An 8,278-nucleotide genomic window follows, 5' to 3' on the forward strand; every position below is an offset into this window, starting at 1 on the left:
TGTCTAATTGAAGGTATCTATTATAAATAATATATTATAAATAATCTTTCGATTAATGTTCGAGAAATTATATTTAATTACAAGTAATGTGTTACACAGACACACATTATGTACACATATAAAAAGCAGATGAATACACACACACACACACACACACACAAATAAAAATTTCATCACATCCGGTTCATAGACTTTTGTGAAATCCTCTAGAACTTATGAATTCAAAACATTTCTCACTCTAGTATTTTTAACTCTAGTATTTTAAAATAAAAATTATCTTAATGATTATCTTAACCAGCAGTGACGGTTGTCTGCGATAGGAATAATAACGTTTTCGCTTCCCTTGTCAAAGTTTCTCAAAAATAAGATAAAGAGAGAAGAACTTGTCACGTCCTTGGCACTGGTACACATGGTAGTATAAAAACGAGAGTTAAAAAGACATAAGTCATTTATACAACATAGTAGTTTTCTCCATGTTTAAATAAGAATATGAGAATATAGAACAAATATTTTTTGCATAATTTAAATCTTACTTATTTCAACGAACACACACAATCGCAAGCTTTTTACGATTTCATTAGCATCATAGATTTATTCACTACACTTTTTTCTTCTTTACTCAACTAAGCTTCCGTATTCTACTCTTCTTGACAAATCGTTCTTATATTTGACGCTAATATTGATTGTTATATTCTCAATTGTATACTTATATTTAATCATGACACAAGCGCTGCTATGATATTACACTTATATGGGTACGAGATTGTCGCTTTGGTTGCATTTTAACGCCAATACTTGGTGAACGTGAAGAACTAACGAGTGCTCCAGTTTCGAGGTGCGTCATCTGGGTTATCAATTACGTCGCGCGTTACACGCACGTAAGATGAGTAATGGCGCTATAAATCCTCCTTTGGTAGTTATCCGTGCTCTTATAAGCAAGCTCTGTCTTGAGATTTATGACTTCATTTTGTGCTACGTAAATCGCTCATTATTGATGATGCAAAACGCTTCTTTAAATATATCTTTATTTCTGACTTCACATTAAGAAAAATTTCTGGAAAATAAACGAACAGTAGATTCTGATTATATCAATAAACATTTCGGTCATATATCATAATTGAACATCTGGTTATCTTTACGATTACGAGAAATTTTGATTGATATGATAAGAAAGAATCCATTTTCAACCAGAAATTTTCCATTACAAGAAAATTTATTTTTGCCACTTATTAAGCTATAATCTATTCTAATTTATTTCTAAACTACGCTGATAACGTCAATTGATAGAAGAAATATTGAATAGAGGAATATTATTAAATAGAGGAAGTACTAAAATATCGAAGTAATAAAAGTAGTAATTATTGTAATGCAAAACGTGACAACATTCAGTAGCTACGGTTGAATCCTAATTATCTCGACGAGTAATAATAAATTACTCGGTAACATGACATTTTGCTGTGTACTTCACTTTGTTATGTAAATGTTTGCATGGTGATAGAACGTTATCGTGCCCGTGTCACTCGGGATTACAGCATCCGGAGACGGACTATATCGTATCTAGCGTAGTGTGAACTGCATATATCAACAAGATGAAATTAATTCAATTATATACTGAAATACCCATTATAAAATTAATTATTACGTAATTAACTTCGATGCCAATCTTAATGTAATATACTCAAGATTTTTTTTTATTTTGCTATGCTATAATCTGTTTATTAATGAAGATATGTTATTTGTTATCGTTATATTCCTTGATACCTGGTGTTTTGATTGAAAAAAATTTATTATAATACATTTATTTTTACGCGATATTTTTCACAATAGTGAAAAGTCTGGCAGATACGTGAGAAAACAAGAGTAATACCGAAGGGTTAAGATTATTAAGCGATTATTAAATTAATCATATATATATATAAATTTTTTTTATAATTAAGAATGAAATATTTTTGTGAGTACATATTTATAACGGGACGAAGGAAGCTTTTTCGCAGGAATGAGGATAAAGATCCCTCTTGAGACTGGTTAAATATTTGTTTCCGATTTAAGGCGGATTTCTGTATCCTGACGATACTGTGAGTCCGCACCTTGTTGCTTTCTGGCTCGCTTACCTGTCGCACCCGTCGTTCACGGCGTGTTTGATAAATATATTAGGAGGATGACGGTTTGTGTTTCGATAACAGGTACTTAACGGTCAGACTGGAAACTCTTCGCTCTTTCTTTCTGCGTGCTTCGTTCATCATCTGCGAGTTAATCTGCGGCTACTATCGCGCATGAAGACACGTGTCGCACCGTTTTATCCACTTCAGTAGTTATCGCGGCGCATACCACTGCCACAAAATTCAATCTGTAAATCTTATAAATCTATTAGACCAATATTATGCACTGCAAGATTATATCTCCAAGTTGGAAGATTTATTTCTTTGTCATGACATTTCGACATTATTAAAAATAACATACTTATTGTATATTATATGTTTATTTTGATAATGAGTTCTGTGAGTATGCAATATATAAATTCTTTGTTATTTCATCAGAGTATTCATCAATTAATACGCATTGCTTTGATATGAATTTATTGGAGTATTAAGCACATTGACTTAAATTCTTTAAATTAAATGACAAAATCCATAAATATTTCTACAGAATCGACGAAATGTCATTTCTGCGATCCTTATTCCTACGGAATGTTATTCCTGCTCCAAAAATATTGCGGATATCATAAATCAGTCGCTCGTACGACCGTTCGTCATCGAGTCGCGCATTACGTTCTTCTCGCGAATCCTCGTAGGGCCCGCGAGGACCCAGAGCTCCGATTATCCGATTGGAACCGGATTCCCTTTCGTCGATCGGCATTCTTCGGTTTTTTCGCGACGAATACTGCTCTATCTTCCTCTGGTTCCCTTCTACTCGCGCGCTACCGCGTCCTTTCGTCCTTCTCACGCGGTCCTCTGGGAACGAAGGGACTTGCGGAGGAACCGAAAGAAGATGGGCGATTCACGAAGGGACAAAGACGACCAAGTGGAGGAGTAAAGAGGTAAAGAAGTGAGCGAGGATGGACAATGGTCTCGCTCAAAGCGTCACCCGTAAATCTCGTTGAGAGCGTATAATTTGTAAGTCGGCAGGAGCCCCCTCGTCCTCTTCGTCTTCCGTCGCCCTCGTCGTCCTCCGGCAACCGTTGCCTGCGTTTCTTCCCTCTCAGGATATATACGGAGTTGGTTCCACGTTCTTACCGAGCAATCGTATGTCCCTGGACGACTCGTGCACTTCTTCGAAGTGCTGAACGCGATATACTGTCGATTTTCGTTACAATGTGAAAGAACAATATGGTGGATCGTAAAATTATCAGATAGTTCAGCTTCTGGTATCACTTAAGATGAAATTTATTGTAAATTACGATAACGTTCTCCTTCAATTGTAGGGTAAAATACTGAAAGAAGCGTGTCATTTAACTAACTGTTGCGCATATATATGCCGTTTTATTCTGAAAAGGGAGGAGGTGCGAGATCTGTGCCAATGTGCATATAATAATTATTCCGTAAATATTAAAACTGTGTAGACGAGATCTATAAGGTTGATATATTATAAGTTTTCTTTATTTCAAGATGTAAGTCAATTGATCTTTTGTAACATATTTACAAAGAAAAAACTAGCGTTTGATATGAAAAGGCTAATTGTTACACTAATTGTACGCAACGAAACATAATTTTTAATGGAATGTCTTTGCCTACGGCTGTTTTTTTTAACTCTATATTTTCAGATTAATATAGTTTCAGATACATCGCTTATCTAGCCGATGATTGCGCAGTTTTATCATATATTATAGTTTCACGATTTTTCCTCGCCGTTAATCTACGATCTCTGCACGAGTTCCGTTAAATTTTTACGGACTTTCCATAAAATTACCTTAGAGGATTACCATAATTACCAATTACGCCACGGATCATTCCGATTTTCATACGAGGTGGGCGTCACGCGTTTCGCATTAATAAGCACCCGCTCGGCTGCACGCGCGCCTTCACGCATTGCTTCGTGGCTTCGTCTCCGCGAGCGACGCGATCGAGCGGCGGATAGTCGCGCGCGATCGATCGCAGGTGCGTGGCACGCAGACAGGTTCGAGAACGCGCGCGATAGATCGGTCGGCCGCCGATGTATCGTAACGGCAAGTCTTGGCGATAATACGATAGCGGGCTCGCAAACCCGGCCAATGGGCCGAGGTGGGCAGTCCGCGGCTACCATCCCGCTGGTTGGACAACTCGATCCGCTCCCCCACGCTCCTACCTGGACCATTCTCTCTCGTTCTCTCTCACCTGCTGTATATTCATAATCATATAAGACCGCGCTCACCGCGTGCGTGAGCACGCATGCGCTTAGATCGTGTATGCATCGGCAATCGGCAAACTTACGAGCTGTAGATTGCAAACGGCAGGTGGATTTATTTATTTTTAAAAAATCCAGCGTGTATATGCAATTAGGAAAGCTTGTATATCATCGACGATGACGAGCGGCAAGAAGTAACTAGCATTAGCTAAAGGAACTGGTATGTGTATATATATGTACTTTAAATTACTGATATTTAATAATATTTCTGAATTTCGTTTAAACTTTTAAAGAGATTTCAACTTTCAGATTTTTAAAGCGCAAATACGAAATAAATTGATTTTTTTGTATTTTAGGATTTCTAATAAATTATATTTAATATAAAAAATTTGAGAAGGCAATATTGTAAATATATATTTTTATTTTATTAATATATATATATTTATATATAATTTACATATATGAATGTACATATAGTGAATGCAAAAAGGATTTGTATAGAGAAAATATTTTTTTTTTAATATTTAAAAAAAAAATTTAATTTTTAAAAAGTAAATATTATCCAATGAGAAATAAGTCATTGAATTGATGTCGAATCGATGATTTCAACTTTCAACATTAATTTGACGTTGATTCGATGTTTAATTAATGATCATTTTTGTTGGATAATTAACAATTTATTCATAAAAAATAAAATAAACTGTATGTTTCTTAATATATACTAAAAAGATGTGTACTAATTATACAAAATATATCATCTGAAAAATAAGCGAAAATTAAAAATTGTGTTGCTTGAATGGTCAAAAAGTATCTATTGTTCGTACAGATGAGAAATATAGCTTTTAAAATCAGGAATATATGCGAAGCTCATTTGTTTATGTTAGAATAAAATGTATTCATTGTATAAAATTGCTAATTAATGTTTATTTTCTACAAATTAGACTTTTTTTTATAACAAATTTCCTTGTACGAATACTTTTTATTGTCACTGTATATATAAATATATGAAGAATGCAAAATCGTTTCTTAACATACTGATAATAATTCGGTAGCTTGCAACTAATGATTTATTATGCCAATGTAGATTCACGAACGTAGATAGAACTTAATAATGTTGGAACTGTTAAATTAGATTAAATTAAAACAAATTTAATTACATATTCTTATACACTGTCTATAATAATTTACAGCGCGTCTTGCGCGGAAAGGCATATTTTACGACATGCTTCTAATACGAGTATTATTAGTTCAGATAGCGTAATAATTCTTGATTACTATAATTACACGATATATATGATATGACTGATCGTGTCGATATGCGAGCAGTGACGTTGGCGCTAAAGCGGTCTTAATCATAGGTACGAATTTTATTCTCAGAATATGCCAAGCAGAATCTAAAATATCGTAAATTGACGATATTTTTCATTTAATATATTCCTAACTATTCAATTAAATATATAATTCTCCCTCCTAGATTAGCATTAGCATATCTCAGATATGATATTTACATATTTTATTGTATTTATAATAAATAAGAAATTTATAGAGCAAAGATATTTTGGACATTTATAAATATGCGATTGTGATTAATGAATGAAATATCGCAGATATTTTTTGCCACAAAATATTTTCTATATGGATGATGCAATTCTCGGATGTTCATATTCGAAGAAGGTTCATTGCAGTCATACAGTGTCAACGTAAACAGTAAACACGCATAATTCATCCCTTTTTCATCTCCTTATTTCTCATATGCTTGATATGCGTTCGTCGCTGCAGTTATGAGATTTCTGTGAATTAAATATAGTGCCTCGAACTTTTTCCAGTCACGAATACACTCGATCATTCGCGACCGAGACGATTATGTTCCAGTACTTGCAAGATGGAAATATGATAGGTGCATAACGTACGTATTCACGTGCGCTATGCATGCCAAATTAATACATGCATACACGTAGAATGACATTTCAAGGAGAACTGCATTTTTCAGTAAGAATGTTATTGTTAACATTACATATAATACAGTTTATTTAATATGAATAAATTGATCTTTAATTGTTTTATTTCTTGAGAGTTAATATTAGTATTAAAAAAAAAAGAACAATGACGAATATGTCTTTGTACAAAGGATTTGCTTCCAGGAGTGCCAAGCGGTCATTTAACGGTGGTTGTAATAAGCAAAACCGCTCGTCGGTTATCCTATAATTACGACCATTTCCGTCGGTTTATGGTGACACTCACCATAAATTCGTCGCAGTAAGATGAATCGTAAAACATTCGCGGGTGATAATAGCGAGAATCTGGTACTCTAATTATGGTTTTGTCGACGCTTTAATAATACCGCAATGTTTCCAGTGATTTTAATTGAAACAGATGCAAATTTTTTTCGCAGCGGGAATTAAATTTGTGTCTTTTTCGCTATTGTTTAATCTCATTCTCATTAAGAACTGATAATTATTATCCAGTAGATACTTTGATTTTGATTTAAAATATTAATATAAATTTATGGGATATGTTTACAACATTTTTAGGTGCTTATTTACTGGGCCTAAAGACGTTCTAAAATTTTCAGTATATTCCTAAACATATATCTCATATATATATCCTAAAATATTCAGGACATATTCAGGTTCATCTTAAGGATGATAATACCATCATAACAAATGTATTATAATAAATGTAGTTTAATACAATTAATACAATTAGTAAAATAAAATACATTCTTAATATATGTTAGAAAGTTTATAGGAAATAATTGATGTATTGCGATATTAAATATTAAAATGTAATCAATATATTGCATTGAAAACAAATTTCTATTAAGCTCACTTGTTTTAAAACAGTTTACAGTTTGCCTTTCGTAATGTCACAGATTTGATTTTTTTTTTTTTGGCAAGCCGGCACGCTAAAGAAATGCTCGATTTGTCACGACACAAGGCGTGTCAATCATTGCTGGGTCAAAATACGGTGAGCATAATAACGGCAGTGAGCCGCCAATGACACGGATATCAGAAACGGGGTGGTTAACGACGGGTGTCCGCGGTTAGGAAATGAGGCCCTTCGCCCTCCAGCCTTCGTGCTTGCACACTGGCTCCTCTCTTTGCGCGAAATGCAGCATGGCGTGACGCAACAACACGCACCACGTGCGGGCCACGCACAATGCTCGTAATAATTTCTCTCCTTCTTTTACGCTATCGCTTTTGTTTATTTCTATCATTTCTTTCTTTCCTTTTTCTTTCCTTCCTCTGTCGACGTTCTCTCTCTCTCTCTCTCTCTCTCTCTCTCTCTCTCTCTCTCTCTCTTTCTCTCTTCTCTCTCTTTCTCGTTGTATTCCTTGACCTTCCCGAGCTTCCCTTGGTTCTGCTCTGTTACTGTCGTTCATATACTACCGTGCCTATAAATGATTTACCGGACGTTTCCCCTATAGAGTACCGAATTGGTCATGGTTTCGCTGCACCAATAGTACGTTGTTAATGCAACTTTATGTCGAGTGTGAATGAGTACGTGGCTCTTTTTCAATATATTTTAGTCCTCAGTCATTCTTTTCTCATTTATACCATTATTTTCATTCATTTATTTATTGTATTGCCTCTGTAATTAACATATATATAATTGAATAAAAATTATTAGATATTCACTAGTTTTTATACGATTCTACGTTTAAATTATGTATATTCTTTAGAGTATATTTGATCAAATAAACAATTTTTTAAAGGATGCCATTAATTAGTTTCACGAAAGGTGCAGATTTTATTTAATTATTGACAAGCTATCTTTTTTCAATATTGCATTTATTATTAATATTCGTTCAAATGATGCAATTAATATTTCTGGAATATATATCTGTTGGACATATTATATTTTTGTCATGATGTTGTCATGGGCCACGATTAATTTTGATAGAATGTTAGAGAGAAAGAGAGAGAGAGAGAGAGAGAGAGAGGGGGGGGGGGGGGAG

At 34.2% G+C, this 8,278-nt stretch overlaps 1 protein-coding gene across 1 annotated transcript in view; it reads left to right on the forward strand.

Annotated features, from left to right (window-relative positions):
* Positions 1 to 8,278, forward strand: part of LOC108695176 (protein Wnt-6-like) — a 36,955-nt gene that overhangs the window by 621 nt on the left and 28,056 nt on the right. The gene's annotated exons all lie outside the window — the stretch shown is intronic.

The sequence above is a fragment of the Atta colombica genome, unplaced genomic scaffold, assembly GCF_001594045.1.
Source record: "Atta colombica isolate Treedump-2 unplaced genomic scaffold, Acol1.0 scaffold126, whole genome shotgun sequence".
NCBI classification, from domain to species: Eukaryota; Metazoa; Arthropoda; class Insecta; order Hymenoptera; family Formicidae; genus Atta; species Atta colombica.